Source organism: Rousettus aegyptiacus, unplaced genomic scaffold (assembly GCF_014176215.1).
Source record: "Rousettus aegyptiacus isolate mRouAeg1 unplaced genomic scaffold, mRouAeg1.p scaffold_m13_p_12, whole genome shotgun sequence".
NCBI classification, from domain to species: domain Eukaryota; kingdom Metazoa; phylum Chordata; class Mammalia; order Chiroptera; family Pteropodidae; genus Rousettus; species Rousettus aegyptiacus.
In genome coordinates, this window is record NW_023416287.1 from 75,857,249 (window position 1) to 75,875,802 (window position 18,554).

Here is an 18,554-nt window from a genome sequence, read left to right on the forward strand (position 1 = left end):
TAACTAATTCCGAGCCTCAGCTTCCTCATCTGCAAAATGGTGATGCCTGATGGAGCCTCTGTGAAGCTCATATGAGGCAATATTGTCAAGTGGGCTGCAAATTGATAACACTATGTAAATATTGGTTGTCGTTCATCAGATTTAGAACCAGCTAGCTTCCCTTGCTTGCTTGGAACAAATAATTAAATAACCTTTGTTAAATAAATAAATCCCAGCTATCCCTCACCCTGGGCATAGTGCTTAGAGATCCTTATAGGAGAAGCAGCTCCAGGGACAAGCAAGTGGTCACTGGGAGCACTATCCTGGTGACTGTCCACCTGGAGGTCACGGTTTGTCCCCATCATTGATTTCATGGGTCTCTGGTAGCCCTCAGAGGCAGCTTTCTGGAGAAGGCTGTGTGTGTGTGTGTGTGTGTGTGTGTGTGTGTGTGTGTGTGTGTCTGCCTGAGATATAGGGAGAATCCCCAATATGAATTTCCTGCAATCTATCCAGTATATATATTGACATCAAATATAAACTTGAATTTGCTGAAAAATCCATGCGGTCATTTTCACATGATGAGTCACAGACAAACTGGCAGAAACTTAATTTTATTTACATAGATGAGGAATACTTTATCCCATCGTGATTCTTTGCGCACGGACCATTCACGAAGCCATTTCGAGCCCTTTACCACCTGGCCATGCCCCACCTCACCGGCGTTTTCTTCCCTGCCCGTCAGACCCATGTCTCTGACATCCACCATGCAGGCTGTTGGGTGTTCCCATCCTGGAGCCTCTGCCCTGTTATTTCCTCCTCCGCCAGCCCAGTTCAAGTCTCCCCCCAATAAGTTTTCTCCAACTGCTCCCTGTGGCCAGCATTTCTGCCCGTGCCATGAGAGCCAGAGCAGGACTATCTACCTGTTCATTACGTTCTTTAATGGTCTCGTGTACAGATGTCTTCCCTTCCCAAGCCGGGCTGAGAGCTCCTCCATAATAGAGCAGAGGCCTGCTGCCTCTTTTGTATTTCTCAAAGCCTCCAGATAGTGCCAGGCACTTAATGATGAATAATAGTCTCAGATCAAGGAATGGATGAGGTTGTATGATTGCTCTTAGTTTAATATGCTGTTAAATAGCCTATGTGAGAATTCACTGTTCTAAATAGGGTCAACCCAGCAGCAAACTTAGAATTGTACACACAGTTGTAGCTCCAGACTGAAAAAACAAACATCTTCCTTATCCCCATAGACGTCGGCTATCCCTGCACACCAATCATCCATAAAGAAGGACCCTCAAGAGCCAGTGGGAGCACTCCCCACTCAGAGGGCAGAGCTGGGGTTCAAACCATGAGCCTTCAACTTGAAGCCTTACAGTCCTCGGTCCAGCCCCACCCAGCCAGAGGCACCTTCCAGAAGAACCAAAAGCCGATTCCATCAAGGTCACGCGTCCTTCCCCAAACAAGGAAACCCACCCGCTCCCCAGGAACATTGTCAAACCACAGGCCTAAAAGAGAAAAATTCATACTCACAAGCAACGACGCCTTCGTCTTAAATTTCAGGCGAGCAGTTTCTCTGCAAACCTGCTCATTTCCTGCAACGAGAAGAAAGGGACGAAGAAGTATATTAGCATTTGCTCTGGGCATCCTTCGGCAGTTTACTGGCCAACCTCGGGCTTCTGCACCTTCTCTGCATCCTCACTCCCAGCGGCACTCTCTCCTCCCAGGAATACCGCGTGCTAGTTGGGTGGGCGCCCCTGGCTCCCACCCCTCCTGGCAGTGGGCTTAGTCCACACCGCCTCCCTCCCCCTCCCCGGCGCCATGCCAGTCTCAGATTGACCACTGCCTCCAATTCCCTGAAGGCGTTGGGCTTCTTCCCACTCTGGAGTGAGGCCTCCTCTTCTGTAGCATGGGGTTGCCTAGCAACCCAGCGCGCCAACTCGGAAGGCCCTCCTAAATTGGACCTCACAGCACAGGGCATCTCCTTGTACAGCTGCCTGAATCTTAACAATCTGGTTCTGAATAATAACACAATGGTAATTGCATGCATGGGCCCCAAACTACATTTAAATAATGTTCAAGAGCTGACACAAACCAACAAAGGCCAGAGAATGCATTGCGGAGGTTGACTGTAAGGCCAGGCAGGACGTTCAGTGCAGGAGGGAGTTGACACGAAAGACTTGAGTTAATGACAATGCCAACCTGAGCTGTGAATTCTCCTGCCTTTCTGCCTGAGTGTGTCACCACTTTAATGTGTTTTAAGTGAGTTTGGGATCTGTAGGAGCAATTAATGCCCAGAGGTAGTGATGTTTCAAGACAGGATGTCCTTTAGTTCTTCTTTTTGGCGGGGTGGGGGGTGGGGGCGGTGGGAGGTAGGGGAGGCAGAGAATACAGGACAAGGAGGGAGGCGAGTGCATGAGTCATTTCCCTTGGCTTCTACAACCATGGCTAAATACATTTTAGAAGGTGAGAGAAAGAACTTACTAAGCAAGAGCACAAAGCACTTGCTACCTTAGTGGGGGACAAATTCAACATGACTGATGTGTTTCAAGATAAGAAGTGAAGGCAAAGAGGCCTTGACACTGGCTCACACGCGGACTGGAGCAACCTAGTGTGGTGTGGGGAAAGGCCATGTGTGCCAGAGTCCAGCCTTCAATCCGTGTCTGTGGCAGAAGGTAACAGAGAGCTCTGCTCCAGGCGGAAGAGCCTTAACACGTAGGAGACGGCCAGCTGGCAATCTGCTCCTTGTGGAGTGACAGCAGTGAGGGCCAGCTGATCGGCCCTGATAATTTGAAATCCTGAAGCACCTTATTTTTTTTAAAAAAAGCTCAAAATCCTCCTGCAAGGGACTTAAATAGATATTTGCACATCCATGTTCATAGCGGCGTTATTCACAATAAGCAAGAGGTACAAACAGCCCAAGTGTCCATCGAGGGATGAATGGATACACTAAATGTGGTATATGCAAACGATGGAATGTTAGTCAGTCTTAAACAGGAAGGAAATTCTGACACATGCTGCGACATGGATGAACCTTGAGGACATTATGCTAAGTGATATAAGCCAGTCATAAGAAGGCAAACACCGTAGGGTTCCGTTTATATAAAGTTCCTAAGTAGTCCAATTCAAAGAGACAGAAAGTAGAACAGAGGTAACCAGGAGCTGGCAGGGGTAGGGAACAGGGAGTTAGTGTTTAATAGGTACAGAGTTTCAGTCTGGGGAGATGAGAAAGCTCTAGAGATGGATAGTGGCGATGACTGTGCAATACATGTATGTACTTAATGCCACTAAACTGTACACTTAAAATAGTTAACATGGTAAATTTTACGTAATATACATTTCACCACCATTTTTTAAATGCCCATGAAATAACAGCATGACATACACAGCATTTCTCTACAAGAATTTTGTCCGTTTTCATCTTGGAAGTCAAAGCAGCCTGTGCCATTCACAAGCCCCGACGAGGAGACTCAGGAACAAACTGGACAGCGTGAGTCTGGGCCCGGGAAACTCGTGGCTTGTGTGCATGGAGTTCGTGCAGGGCAGCTTCAGTTGGAAGCGTCTGAGGACTGAGAAACAGGATTCCCTCATGCCCATCTCCACCATCACCCTCCGGAATGTGACTGCTTTCCAACCAAACGGTCTCATTCATCAGGTCCCCTGCCTGCCTCCTCCACTAGGCACATGGCCTCCGATGACACTATCACTTTGACCTTCTGCTTAGCCTGTGCTTCCTGCCTAGAAAGCCCTTTCCTGACCAAACCCTACTCTTTTCAGTGGACCCCATCAAGGTCCACCTCCTCCACCAGGCCTTCCGGCCGCCTCCCCCTTCTGCTGTCTCTGAACGCTGTAGCTCATAACAAAGCATTTGCATAGGTACTATCTAATGTTCATGTCTGAAAGCGTCGTCTTTCCCAAGAAATCCCTGGCAGAGTCTCTGGACATTTTTTGTCGACCACGGGCCCTGGCTCAGGGCGGAGCGCATGGTGGGCCGTTCCCTCGAGGTTCAGAGGGACGACGGTACACGGCGAGTCTGCAGCTGTGGAGCCCTGCAGCTAAGTGTTCCAGGCGGCGTGCAGTCCCTCCAGTCGCTTAGAGGTGTGACTCAGTGTGTGCAATAAACAATTGAGCATTTACAGATTTTATTAATTTGGAAAGGTCATTAGAGCTAACAGCTTCTCCGAGTGAGAGTGAATAAATAGCAGGAATTATTTTTTTCAGTGTCCTGATTTTTCTCTTGGAATGTGCCTCATGCCCTAAAATATAGTGTTACAAGTGAAAAATACAGGGGGTGGGGTTGGAAATCCAGGCGGGCAAGACAGGAGGAGTCTGACAGGAGCTCTCGATAAGCCTCTTTCCCTCTCTCTAAGCCTCAGTCTTCTGTGCAGAAGAAGCGAGTGGTCGCTAAGGCCCCTTCCAACTGAAACAAAAACAATGATTTGTGGTGAGAATGTGAGGTTAGCAACTTTCCAAGCTAACAGTGTCTCCCCAACCCCCAGCTATCCTACCAGGTGTTGGGCCCCCTTCACCTCTGGAGAGGTAAGGTACCAATTCTTGCCCCCTCAGCCAGGAAAAGAGGCTTAAGGATTTCAGATGCCTCCCCAGACCCTGACATGGGGGCTCTCAAACACGACAATCTGGCTGCCTTGCTCTCATTAGATCATTAAAGAACATTCCATACTAGTAACTTGTTTTCTCAAATCTCCAGGAATGGCTGGAAATGGGCCAAAGGGCATCATCTAGGCTCCATCTCCCCAACTCTTCACTCTGTGACCAGCCAGTACTGTCATTCAAGGGCCAGCCCTCAGTGGGTAGATGCCCATGGTTCTCAAGCTGAGATGGAAGCAGTCTTTCAAGGAGCTGGGGGCTCCGGCTCCAGCCTGCTGTTGTGGGGACAAATGGCTGGCCCGTGACCAGACTGTGCGGTCCAGTATCCTTCCCTTTCTCTAACCCCCTCCTCTTCCTGTCTCGAGTGTAGAGGGGACCCTGGGAAGTGGGAGGCCCTCATCCGTCTGCAGATGTGTGACCCCCGCCTCTGGATCACTCCTGGCTTTCAGTAGCAATAAGGAGTCTAGGTGTGAATCAAAACTTGGAGCCCTGAGCCGCCCCTCAGCAGGCATGTGTAGCTGGAATGGGGCTCCTCGATGCCCTGCCCCCTGCCACCAGTGATACTGAAATGACTGGCTCTGTCCCCTGACCTCAAGTGGTGAGCCTGCGGTGAGTCTCGTAGGGAGGGAAAAGCCATGAGAGCTGCTCTCAGGGGACAGGGAGGCGGTAGTCTCTGCTGCATGGCTCCACAGCTCTCAGGAGGTCATGGCGCTTTGTGGTTTAGAGCCAGACTGGCCCTGCCATTGACCTCAGGCAAGTGACTTAACCTTTCTCCACTTCAACCCTGCACCAGGAAATGGGCAGCAGAATGGTACCTGCCTCCTACCTCGCAGGGTGGAAGAAAAGAGGAAGTGAGAAAATGGAGGCAGACACCTGGCACGAGGCCTGCCATCTGTGTGTTACAGGTGAGGTCATCAGGACCAGCTTTCCCCCAGGAGGTCGGCTCCGTGAGAGGGGACACCGAGTGCTGCGATCGCTGCAAAGTCCCCAGTGCCAGCACCGGACAAGAAGAGGCCTGACATAATGAGCCATCACTGAGGGCGGGGGTGGAGTTGGGGGGATGGGGTTCAGGTTGGTCACTCCAGGGTTTGTGGCGACAGGAAGGCAGTGGCTGCTCTTCCCAGGATCCTACGGACGCTGTGCCGGGTGGGTTGCACTTAGCTTTTTCTCTGATGTTAAAATAAAATGCAAAATGGCAGAGCCGCTGTGGAAGACCGGGAGCCTTTCCTCACAAAGCTACTCCTACCATAGGACCTGGCAGCCGCAACCTTAGGCATTTACCCAAAGGAACTGGACACTTGTGTCCACACAAAAATGTGCATACGGATGTTTACAGCAGCTTTATTCATCATCGCCCAAAACTGGAAGCGACCAAGATGTCCTTCAGTAGGTGAACGGATAAACAAAATGTGGCACATCCAGACAATGGAATGTTATTCAGCGCTAAAATGAAATAAGCTATCGATCACAACAAGATGTAGAAGGGACTCAAATGTACATTACAAGTGAAAGACACCAATCTGAGAAGCCTACGCCTTATGATTCCAACTATGTGACATTCCGGAAAAGGCAGAGCTGCAGCGGCAGGAGAAGATCAGTGGTTCCCGGGGGAAGACAGGACAGATGACCAGGTGCAGCACAGAGGAATTTTAGGGCCATGAAACTGCTCTTTATGATACCGTAATGGTGGGTATATGTCGTCATACATTTGTCAAAACCCATAGACTACAACACCAAGAGTGAGCTCTAACGTAAACTATGGACTTCTGGGCGATTATGAGGTATTAATATTAGCTTTTTAATTGTAACAAATGTACCACAATAATGCAAGATGTTAATAAATAGGAAGAAACTTGTGGGGAGCAAGAAGTCTCTGTACTTAATGCTCTTTTTTTTTTTTCTATAAACCTAAAACTGCTCCTAAAAAAATGAAATTCTGTTAATTTAAAAACCAATCGATCACTCTAAAACGTAACCCTCGGGACAATCAGCACACAGGTCATCACTGAGCCCCCACTGGGCGTCCTGGCCCAATGCTAGGGACTTGTAGGAAGAGCAGAGGACCAGCACGATCCTCCTAACTTGAAACACAACCATGTCCAGCCCAAATGCTAGAGACGGTATGGGAAAGCCAAGCGGGGAGACCAGCAGGACCCCCGGCTGGTGACAAACACAGGGCCGTGCATCCCAGCAAACATGACGGCTCTGGCTCCTGGGCTCCTGGGCTATGACTCAGACTTAATTTGTCCTCCCTGGCACATGCCTGGTGCCAGGCTTACCCTCCCTGCCTTCCAGAGAGATCAAAAAGAGGCCCAGCCTCCCGCCTGCAAGCCAGACTACGCCCGGCCTTTTCCTGTTCCCTCCACTCCCAGTCCCGATACAGTAGGTGCCTGATAAACATTTACTGAATTAAATAGTGACTCTTTGTATGCCTCCTGCCCTCCTCATTCAAGGAAGGAACCTGACTGCAGGCTTCGCTCCCCCCTCGGCGAGGTATTTGCTGAACAGAATGAACAGCAGAGCGCAGGTGCAAGTGACACGCCTCGGGGAGGCCTGGCATTTGGTCATGAGGCCCCTGTCCTCAGCCGTGAGAGAGTACCTCTGGCGGGGCACACCTGTCACATGCCAGCCTGCTGAGCCCTGAGCCCCAGCCAGCAGGACGGACGCCCCTCTGCTCCGGCTAGGAAGGCTGAGAGGGGGTGGCACATGCGTGCAGTCACTGCCATGCAGCCGGCGGGGACAGCGGGGAGCCGAAGGCAGAGTAAAGGCCCTGGGCCCAGGAGGCCGACATGGAGGCGCCTGGGGGAAACCCAGGAAGTGTCTGCAGAGTGACCTTAGGTCCATCCCACCTAGCCCAGCAGGGTACCAGGCCAGTTTGGTTTGGTCTGATGCAGAAAGAGGTGGGTAGGGGTGGAGGAAGTGTGTGAGAGTGTGTGTCATTGGGGAACAGTCTTCTAAGGTAACCAAATCCTCCTTCAGTCATTGCTTTGGGGGGTGATGGCCCCTTAGAATTTCCGATTTCTGTGACCTTGGCCTAGAATCTTAAAATAGTCCTGAGAGGGAGGGAGGGCTGAGCCAGGAGCCAAAGCCAACAGTTGGGGCCTGGACCTGGGAAAGAGGGAGGAGAGAAGAGCCTGTCCAAGGAACAAAAGCCTAATCTCCTTGGTCAGGCTGCCTAGGCTAGACGTCGCTGCTCAGTCACGCACTTTTTATTTTTTCTGGCCTCAGTGAAGTGTTGCTGGGGTTGGGCAGATCTGAGGAAGAGGTGAGAGCCAGCTTGGCCTGGAGCAGCTGAGAGAGAGAGGGCGATGGCTGCTCAGAGCTGGGTCCCCAGAAGCCCCCTGCCTAGACTGCTAGGGGGTGGGAAGGCGGAGGGTGCCCGCTGCATTCTGGCTGATGAAGCGGGGATGGTTCATTCTCAGTCAGAATATGGGTGGGCAGAGGAGAAAGACAAAGAATATTCAGTGTTATAATATTGACCAACAGTTCCCATGTGGAGAAGGGGAAAGATTTCTTTCTATAACATACGGAAAAGAAATAAAGCAGGAGGAAGTCTTCGTGTCTGCTGGGCACCTGGAGACAGTGCCTCAGCGGCAGGAGAATGCCTGCGGGGTGAGGGGGGGTCGGGGATCTCATGGTTTGTTGACAAGGTGGTTCCCTACGCCTGATTTCATTGGCCGATGGTGTTGGAGGAGGCACCGCTGTGGATTGTGCCCCGAGGTACGCTCAGCCCCGCCTGCCTGAGTCTGCTGCTGAGTGGGGCTGGCATGTCAAGGCTGCCTGTGGGCAAGTGTAGGGAGGACCAAACAGAGGGCAGTGGGAGCAAGGCTTGCCCGTCCTTGTAGGGGCTGCTATCCAGGGGGTATTGCGGCATTCGGAGCTCCAGACAGCAAAACAGGGAGGCAGGCCTGCTCTGCTTTCAGTGACCACAGGCGCCTCCTCCTGCCTTGGTGGCTTTTGCCCCTTGCTTTACTTCCTGATGCCCCGAGTCTTAGTACTCAACCTCCCCGCCCCACCTCCCCTGCCCCATCTAAACCTGCTTTCCTGAAAGTTCTATCTCCACCTGGGATCCGCTGTAGCAGGAATACTTCATGCCAGCCCTTCTTTCTTTCAGAGTAAAGGCATTTCCAGCCCCATCTCAGGTGGAAGGAAAAGTTGATGCCCTGGGAAAGGGATTGATTTCACCTTTATTTTTGAACTCTACTGTTTACATCACAATGGCCGCTAATCTGATGGTGACGTACAATGACAGTGACCCACAGGTAGTGTGGATGGTACAATGGGTGTCTGGAAAAGAAACGGGCGACCCCTCCAGAAGAAGGCTTCTCCGAACTTGTCCCCTCCAGCAGCTGCCCCTTCTCTTCCCGGCACTAGACCACACCCTCCCACCACGGAGCCTTAGTAAGGAAGCCATACCTGTTATTGTCCCAACGGGGACACTTTTGAGAGTGAAAGGGGACAGTATTAATAGTTACCTAGGGACAGAAGGCATAAAGTGGCTATTCTAGGCCCAGCAGGGTGTGTCACCCCGAAGTGTCACTCAACCACTGGGGCTTAGGAAAACCCAGTTAGAGTTCTTCTCTGGAATTTTCAGGGTATGACTTGGGAAAGAGATGCCCGCCTTAACCGGCCAGCTTCGCCTCTCGGGAGGAAGTGTCAGAAATGGCCCTGAGAGAGGGAGGCCACCAAGCCCATCAAATGCCTCATGAAAGCCCTACATGTATCCGTACAAACTATAAGAACTCTTCAGTCTGTCTCTACCCAGCCCTAAGGTTGCTCACCGCGGATCCCGCCTCCTACAAGAAGGCTGCCCGGATACTCCATTTCTCTCAGCGTTTTGCATCTCATGTGTCTGAGTTCTTCATGCGTGTGGCCATCTCCCCCACCAGCTCATCAGCTCTGGAGGGCATGTGCCACCATATGTCATTTGTCTCTGGACCCTCCTGTTCCCTGCCGTCCCTCCCCATTCACCCCAGTGCCTTGCTTACAGGAAGTCTGATTTAAAATTGCTGGAAAGAACCAAGTTGAATGGACTCCTGCAATTTCCCCTGTAGTACTAGGGACCCAGGACTCTAGAAGGTATGTTTAGCCCTCTGAGAGTTCATTGGTTCTCCTACATCAGCTTATAAATCACCTCCAGGGCAAATACTCCTGAATTCCTATGTCTTTGCAGGGGCAATGGTGAGATTTGTACAATCCTGCAGGGTAGTGATTGTCGGGTAGGCGTGTCTGAAATAAAATCCAGAATGGGGCCTGAGAAGGACCATTTTCATAGGTAGGAGAAGTATGATTTGGCCAATGAACCTGGGTGAGACCTTCCACTCACCACCTAAAATCTCCCCATATCTTGGAATAATAACAAGACCATTGAGACTAAGTACAGGATGGTGGTAAATGCAGTAAACCTAGGGGGTAATCAGGGAGGGCTTTCTGGAGGCAGTAGACAGTAAGTGGACACTTGAAGGATGGGGAGGATATGGAGAGCAGGGGCAAAGGGCAGTCTAAAAAGGGGAGACTGAGCAAAGATGCAGAGGCAAGAGTGGATCCAGCATAATCAGTGAGTTACTTTGTCTGGCTGGAACAGAGGCTATGTGCAAAGAAGAGAAGGAGATGTAACTCTGAGGGCAGATGAAGAACCCTAAATGCCAGCTGCTTCTGACCTTAAGTCTTAAGCAGCTGTGGAATCACCATGCGCCCACTGCAATGGTCTGGGGGGAGAACAGAGAGAGTGGAGGCCAGATAGCAGCTTCTTGCTCAGGCCCACAGGGAAACATCTGGGAGGGAGCAGAGGGACTGGCCAGGCTGAAGGCATCCCCGATTTTCTTCCTGCTTTCAGTTGGCTACTCCCAATTCTTCCAAGTTTGGGGAACCCTGCCAGCTAAGCATCTGTGGCTCAAAAATGTACTCTCGCCCCACATACCAGCCTCTGAGTCAGAGGAGTGGGAGCAAGTTTCCAGGAGCTGAAGCCCATGCAAACATGACAAGGTAGAAATCATCTTAGCTGAGATGATTGGTCAGCTAAGCGAAACATTTTAACATCTAATGTACACTTGTACATTCATTCACCAAATCTTGGACTTAAAGCTGAGGCCTTTTCTTTAACTTTGCATCTCCTGGATAGATTTGTTCCTGTTGTCTCTCTTGCATAAATCACACTCATATGATTTATGAGTGATGATTGCCTGCAATCTCCAATCACAGTTTTATTTAAGTGAAATGAGAAATTAAATATACTTGTAAAATAATCTGAGTGCAAAAGTTTCCTTTGCTTTTTTGGGGGCATTTCTCTAACCTTTCATAGTCATTTCACCTACATCTAACTCAACAGCATTAAAAAAAAAAAATGATTAGCCTTTTTGTTTTTTTTCGAAGCTTCGACTTAGCTTTTATTGAAACAACTTTTTTCTTTTTTCCTTTTTTTTTTTTTTGCAATTGCATTTAATTGGTTTGTATAATACTTAATTCAATTGCATAATTACAATAGCAAGTTCCACTGGCATAAACAGGTTTGGGAACTAAGCCAGCTGCCTTTAGAAAAGCATCCAGCTCAGCTGGAGGGAGCAGCCGTGTTGGATGTTTTGGACAGCTACCTTCCCGACCCAAGTGTCCCTCCAGCTGTGGGCATCAGTCACAGGGAACGGAGAGCGCTTGGCAAGATGGTTAACTACGGCATGGGGAGGGCCTGGTGCCCCCCTTATGAGGACCCACATGAAGGTTCATTCTCCAGGAACTAAGGACCTCATTCTGCCTTGCCCCTACCCTGGTCCTCACCTGGTTCTGCTTCCTCCCACCTCCACACGGAGCTGAGGGGGCCCCACCCCTCCAGAAGCTTTCCCCCTCTTCCCTTCCTCTACCCACGGCTTCCTCCCAGTGCAGCTGTCTAGGAAGGATTTAGCAAAGCAATGCCACAGCTTTAATGACAAGCAATAGCCAAATGTACCACCCTCCCAGAGGTGACGGGAAATTCTTCCACAGAGAAGAGTTTCTAATGATGTCATGTCAGACATCTGGAGTCAGCGGAACGTCTAGGAGCCTCCCTCAATCACACCATCTTCCGAGGATGAAATTTTGATCATGTTCAGTTGAGTTACAGTTGTGCCCACTTATGGGGTTGTGGACTTACCTCCACTTTCTTCTTCAGGTTCTTAAACCTCTTATATGACATGGGATGCCCTTATCAAAGTCATTTTCTCTATATCCAGTCTTTTCTATCTCATGGATCTCATAGACATAAGTTAACATTTAACTTAAATGCCATCGAATCAACCAATCAGTCAATAGTATTAGCAGGCACCAAGGACTCACAAGGAGAAGGAAAATACTCTCCAGAGAAATACATTTGTAGTCATCATTTGCTCTTTTGAGCCACTCATCAGTTTCCCCCTTCCTCTTGGTAAGAGGACCCCAATTCCCTCCCAGATTACTGTCTGCCCCCCATAGCCAATGGGTTTCAGGGGTAGGTCATGGCTGGCTTAAGCCGATCAGCTCAGCTCAGCTCCCTGGTTATGGTGATTGCAACAAATTCTATCACATAAGATGCAAGGAGATGTTTGCTTGGGACCTCTGTGGGAGAAGCTCTATCACCGGAGTTGAAGGCACATGCAAAGCCGGGAGCTGCTGCAGCCACTTTGTTACTGTAAAAGAGTTCAGAGGGCTGCACCAAACGGCAGAAAAAGGGAGCTGGAGACCTCAGCAAACTCCTCCTGATGATCACCCTGCTTCTGAACAATTCATTTACTTAAGCCAATTCCCTTTAGTGCTCTTTAATTAACTTTAAAAATCAAACTATATACATGGTTTGAAAACGCAAAAGTAATAAAAGCCCAATCATAAAAATTAGCAGTCCCTGCTCCGGCCATCCCCACACCGAGCCCCAATTCCTAGGGATAACCACTCTCAATTATTTTAGCTATTTCTTATGTTCTTTGCTGCCATATTTCTAAACAACATGTTGTATTAGTTAGTTAGGGTTGCCATAACAAATTATCATAGACTGGGTGGCTTAAACAACACAAATTTATTTCTCACAGTCCTAGAGGCTGGGAAGTCCAAGGTCAAGGTACCAGCTAATTTGGTTTCTAGCAAGAGCCTGCTTCCTGGCTTGCAGACAAGCACCCAACTCATTTCCTCACATGGTGAAGAGAGTGTGAGCTCTCTAGCGTCTCTTCTTATAAGGATGTTAATCCTATCAGATCAGGGCTCCACACGTGACCTCGCTTAATCTTAACTACTTCCTTACTCCAAATACAGCCGCACTGGAGGCTAGTGATTCAACCTATGAATATTGGGGGAACGCAATTCAGTTCATAGCACTTGCTATATACTACTATATACTACTATTTCTAGATTTTCAACTTTTAGGTATTATCTATTAGTGCCCGTAGTGGAAGATGAGGTGTCATCTCTCATATGCCCCTAACCCACCTCCTCTAAACCCACATTTCTGTTTTCTGTATCCTTCCAATAAAGCAATAACACCATTTTCGGTTAAACCAATTGTCGGTGTTCACAGTTTTGTGCTGGTGCAGCTATTGCTCGTGGACGAGCCACATGATACTTCCTTCCTTGCCGAACTTATTTTCTCTAGTGTTAAAAATGGCTTCGTATGTACCTAACACTTATTTACACGCAAACTGACTGTCAGAACTGCTGAAATCTCTCCCAAATAGTTCAGTGTATTGGGCATCTTTCAGTTCCTTCCCTGCCCTACCCCCCAGGAGGCATCCCACCCGGGGGTCCCTGTCCTCTGACTCCAGTCTGGACTTGCGCCTTCTGCAAGCTGTCACCTGGAACTTCTTACATTAGACCCCTGATTTCCTGGATGCCATATTGCATTAGTTTCCATTGCTTCTGTAACGAATTACCGCAAACTAACCATCTTAAAACAACACAAATTTATTATCTTCTAGTTCTAGAGGTCAGAATTCTAAAACGGGTCTCGCTGGGCTGAAATCAAGGTGTTGGCAGGGTTGCACTCCTTTTGCAGACTCTGAGGGAGAAGAGAATCCACTTCCTTGCCTTGTCCAGCTTCTCGAGGATGTCCAGATTCCTCGGCTCATGGTGCCTGTCCTCCACCTGCAAAGTGAGCGACCTCAGCTCTCTTCTGCTAAATGAGGAACCATCCACTCCCGCGCTTCTGGCCTCCACAGTGTTGTTGATATTTCTCCCCTGCTGTCAGCTCTCCTCCTGCTTTCATTGTCCTTGTGGAGTTGGACTAAGTCGATTTCCTCAATGCCATGGCGAGGGGATGACCAGGAAGGGGGCAGAGGTATATGAATGTGGCTAAGCCACCATGTTTAACCAGAAAGTCTCTCCTTGATTTTTGGGCTGCTCTAGGTCGGGGTTTCGTCCCATGAGCCAGACTGCACCCCGCTTCAGGCACCGCTGCATCACGGGCTCCCCTCATCAGCTCAGAGCGCACGCGGACACACTGCCCACCTGCCTGGGCAGCCAGTTCCCAGCACACTGCCCATTTCAGGGTCCACGGGCTTCTCTCCAGTGCTCACACTACCTCTGATTGCAGTGCCAGGAGCTTCTAGCAAGTTCTACTGACTCTTGTTAAGAGCCCTCAGCTCCTACCCCTATTTGAGGTGCTTCCACATGCCACTCAAGTTGAACACAATAACTGGGATGCTCCTGTCCGCAACAAGCAATTCCTCCACACTGCAGACACGGGGGTTTTCCAAGAGATTCTATCGAGTAGATGGGTCATGACGAACCAGAAAAGAACGCTTCCATAGGCACAGGCCATGCAAAGTCACCCACATCTCCTACTTGGTCTCTGTTGTGATCCCTTTCAGGTTCACATGTCAGGAAACATCACATAGACATATTTTATGACCCATACTCCATATGGAGTCACAGCAAATGACCCAGTGTGACTGGTATTCATGGCACAGGTTGTACCTGGGCAAGAGGAAGATAGCAAATCCAGGCCCTATGTAAGGAGACATACTCCTAATCAATGCCCGGCTCACCGATACATCACCATGCTGACCATGAACAGGTAGGAATGATATACCTAATGCCACAGGCACGAGGTATAAAATTAGACTCAGAGGCTGGTGGCTAGCCTGTTACTGCTATTTTCTCATAAATAATAATAAAATCCACTGAGTCATTAGGGGAGAGTCTTCCAGCAGAAAGATGCCTTTTACTAAAAAATTGATTTTTTACCAGAAACACCTCAGACAAGAAACAGGCACACTGTGCCCGCACAGAAGCACAGCCCAGAGCTACCTTCTGTGCCCATCTTGGCTTGGGCTCTATACAATAACCATCTAAGTAACAGTCCTGTGGTCTAAGTAGCCTTGGGATGGGGCAAAACATGGTACGGGCTCCCTTTGGGGCAGTCAACAGTCAGCACGGTCCCCTCCGACCCTCTTGAAAAGCAACAAACGTGGTCCCATTCACTGGAGGAGAAGTTAGTGGTGCGAAGCTCATCATGGCACCATGCTGGTGGAGGCCACCGCCCTGGGGACTGCCCCCCTGAAGCCGGGTGCAGATGCAGAGCAAGCCAAGAACAGAACACACTCGCCACACCTGTGCAGGTGGACTCTCTTCTCTATACTGCTCTGAACTCTCAGCTCTAAGCAGCCTAACACCTCAAATCTCACTTAGACCCACTAAAGGCATCATTATTTAAGTGCCTCATTTTTGGAAAGTGAATAAATCTCCCCATTCTTCAGAGATTCAGATTCTGAGTACCAGGCCTGCTGAAAAGAAGATTCACCTACTTTTAATTTTTAAATAACAATGACAACAATAAAGCAACTTTCCACCCTCTCCCAACAGCCATGCCCAGAGGGTTGGCAGGCCACAGAGGAAGATTCTCCTGTACCCTAATAAACTTGATCGAATCTCATCTGCTGTCCATTCCCATGATGATGTCACTTGTGGCTCAGTCCCTGTCCACAGTCGGACAAGTTCCCGATGGAGCCCCAGTGACTCATGCCTTGGGTTTTCCTTATGGCTTCCTCTTTCGCTCCTGGAAACCGCCCCTTCTCCCACCTGCACCCCAGGTGTTCTGCCCTTCCTCAGGCCTCTTCCTTCTATCTTTTTCAGAGCCACTTCCTTTGTCTCGGGCTCAGACACCCCTTTCTTTTAAAATTTGTTATGAAATATTCCAGACATACAAAAAGGCACAAAAATCAAATAACAAACACCTGTGTCCTCGCCACCTGGCTGCATAAATAAAAGGCAGCTCTTTCTAATCCCAGAGTCTCTCTCTAACACCACAATTCCCAGCAGCTTTTGTTCCATTTTTCTCTGGAAAGAGCCCAGGTTGCTGCATGAATCCAAGGCACAGCCACTTGTCACTGGGACTCTCTGTATTAATTTTTCTCCACCCTTCGTGGCTGTGTGCAGTTCCTCCAGCCTCCAGCCTGCCATCTTCCTTTATGATTTGATGGCCTCCCTATCCCAGAGAGAAGTGGCTTATTGAGGGTCCCTTCTGGTTAGAATTCATCCCTGGGTGATACCACTGGGCTGGACCACTGTGCTTCCTTCCCACACTAGTTCTCTAGGTGACACTTACGGCCCCTTTATGCATCAGGCATGGTGCAGGGGCTGGGGAAGAAGTGAGACACTCTGCCTTCTATGGCCTTGCAGTCTCTTGGGGACAAAAGACAATTGCACAGAGGCAGCCCAAAGCCAAGAGTGCAGACTGGAATCTGGGGAATCCACCTCTGCAGTGAGAACAGGGGCTGCTGGGCCTAGGGAAGGATTGATTGGCACCCGATCTCAAGGGGTGGGTGGGATTGAGAGACAGAGAGGGATAAGTTGGGGCATTCTAGGTGAGAGAAGGCAAACCAATAGAGACAGTCGGGGTGGGGGCAGGTGGCAGAGAAGGAGACCCCAGCCAGGCCGGAGAAGATGGAAATGAGGCAGGCAAGATGAGCTCGGCTGGGCAGGGCCTTCGGTGGCAGTGGGCTGAGGGATGGGTGTCCATGCTGCCACAGCTGCCTCTCCCAGGCCCGCCCTTGTTCCCAGATCCCTGCCAGGGGCAGGGCGTGTGTGTGTGTCAGGAAGCCCTTTGTCACTGCTTCCCCACCCACCTGCCCTGCCCTGCCCTGCCCTGCCACACGCAGCCTGTGGGAGGACAGAGGGCAGCTCAGACACTGCCCACACTGTTGACGTGGGCACGTCCTGGGCAGAAGTGGGACGCTGACTTGCTGCTACCCCCTCGGATGCAGCCCCCTACCCCCAGGAGGCGAAGGGTGCTCACTCCGCTGGGAGTCTCCCATAGCACCTGGCACCCGTGGCTCTGGGCAGGGGGCAGGGCTCAGGAGCATGGTTGCCTTCCCCATCTCTGAAGGAATCTCCAGACCGAGTTCACCACTGTCTCCCCACCTATGCTCCTGGACTTGTCCCCCCACTGAGGCCCTGACATTAGTCCCCAAACATCACACTCACGTTCGCCTATGGCCACCCTCAGCCCCGCCACCTGGGCTGAGTCTTCTTGCAGTCCTGCGCTTAGCTCCGCCACCACGCCCATCTCACCATCCTGTAGGTCATTCCTGAAGGCAGGAGCTGTGTCTTACTCACCTTTATATCCCCAGCCTCCGGCCACAGGAGAAGTGCTCCATAAAAGTTAAGTGAAGGGCCATCTCCCAAGTGGCCTTTGCATTACAGAGTTGAAAGGAGGAATGCCTCTGAGGAGGGGTGTCTCCTCCACCCAAGATTTCTCTGGTGATTTTTCAGTGATAGCTGTAGATTCTTCTCGACCATTTACCTGGGTCTCTGAACCTGAATAGGGTGTCCCAAACTGTCGACCTCAGTGTGAAGCCTCCCTCGCTTACCTGGTAGATGGGGTGCTCAACCTGTGGTCCTCAGCCCTTCTCTCCGAGGTGCCCACGCTCTCTGTGCCCTTTCCATCCCCGATTTACAACTGGGCTATTCTACCAAGTCACCGACTTCAGTGGGGAGAGGGTCCTCAAAAAGACCGTAGTCACACTGGGGCACTGGTCCCCTACTCTCCACTTACCCAGATCTTCCCATGACAGGCTCTCACTCAAAGCCCACCTGCCCCATGAGCCCTCCCAATCCCCAACCCATACTGATCTTTCCAGCTAAATATACACCACCCTTACTCTCTCCACTGCTCATTTGACCACCGATCATGAATGTTCCCTTCTGGACTGTGTGTCAGGTACGACAGAGCTGAATGACACTGCAAAGAATGGCTAAGTCCCCCCTGGCATTCTCCTAGGAGGCAAGGCCCGCGCAGAGTGGAAAGGCATGTGTTGGGAGACTTTGAGTCCTTTGGCGATAGTCAGGACCGGAACCCGCGTCTCCTGGCTCAGGTTTAGAGATCCCTCTTCTTCGTGCGCTTGGCTCCTGCCTCTTTATCCACAGCCCATCCCAGAAGACAAGGACCGTGCTGCACGCCCTGCTGTGTCCCTACTTGAGGACCAAGCAAGGTGCTGCCCAGAGTAGGACCTTGGTGAATATTTGGCAAGCGGTTGTGTCACGTGTTCCAAGGTCCCTAATCACCTCCACACACCCGCTCCACCTGTCCTTGCCACCACAGCCCGGCCCACACCAGAGCCCCATACAGAAACCCAGCCAAGATCCCTCGGAAGGGAGAGGGTGTGCATGTGAATTTTACCTCCTTTGAGAACACTGCTGATTTTCATTTGGCCTCTGCCTGACTTGTCTTAGCCACTAAGCAAAAAGGTAAGTACTCATTTTAATGATGGCAAGGGGCTATAAACAATAAAAAGGCATCTCAGCTTGGGTGTGGGGCGGAAAGCAAACTAGAGGGAGTTTATGCCTGCCTAAGGACCAAGGATCAGGGCCCCCAGGGCACCCAGGACATCCCTCTTTCCCCTTCTCCTGCTGTGGGAAGATTTTCAAGACAGCCAGTGAGTACTGAGGCATAGAATTCTGCAGAAGGGGGTAGGGGATGTCCTCCCCCAGTTAATTTACTTTGGTTAAGACGAGACTAGAAATAGTAAATGAATTTAGCAAGG

The 18,554-nt window shown here is 50.3% G+C and overlaps 1 protein-coding gene across 3 annotated transcripts in view; it reads right to left on the reverse strand.

Annotated features, from left to right (window-relative positions):
• The window catches only part of ZBTB7C (zinc finger and BTB domain containing 7C), a 315,346-nt gene that overhangs the window by 136,192 nt on the left and 160,600 nt on the right, over window positions 1-18,554 (reverse strand). For all 3 annotated transcript variants that reach the window (XM_016148445.2, XM_016148448.2, XM_016148446.2), the window contains one exon: window positions 1,507-1,568. The gene's annotated coding sequence lies outside the window, so the exon portion shown is untranslated. The remainder of the gene's footprint in view (window positions 1-1,506; window positions 1,569-18,554) is intronic.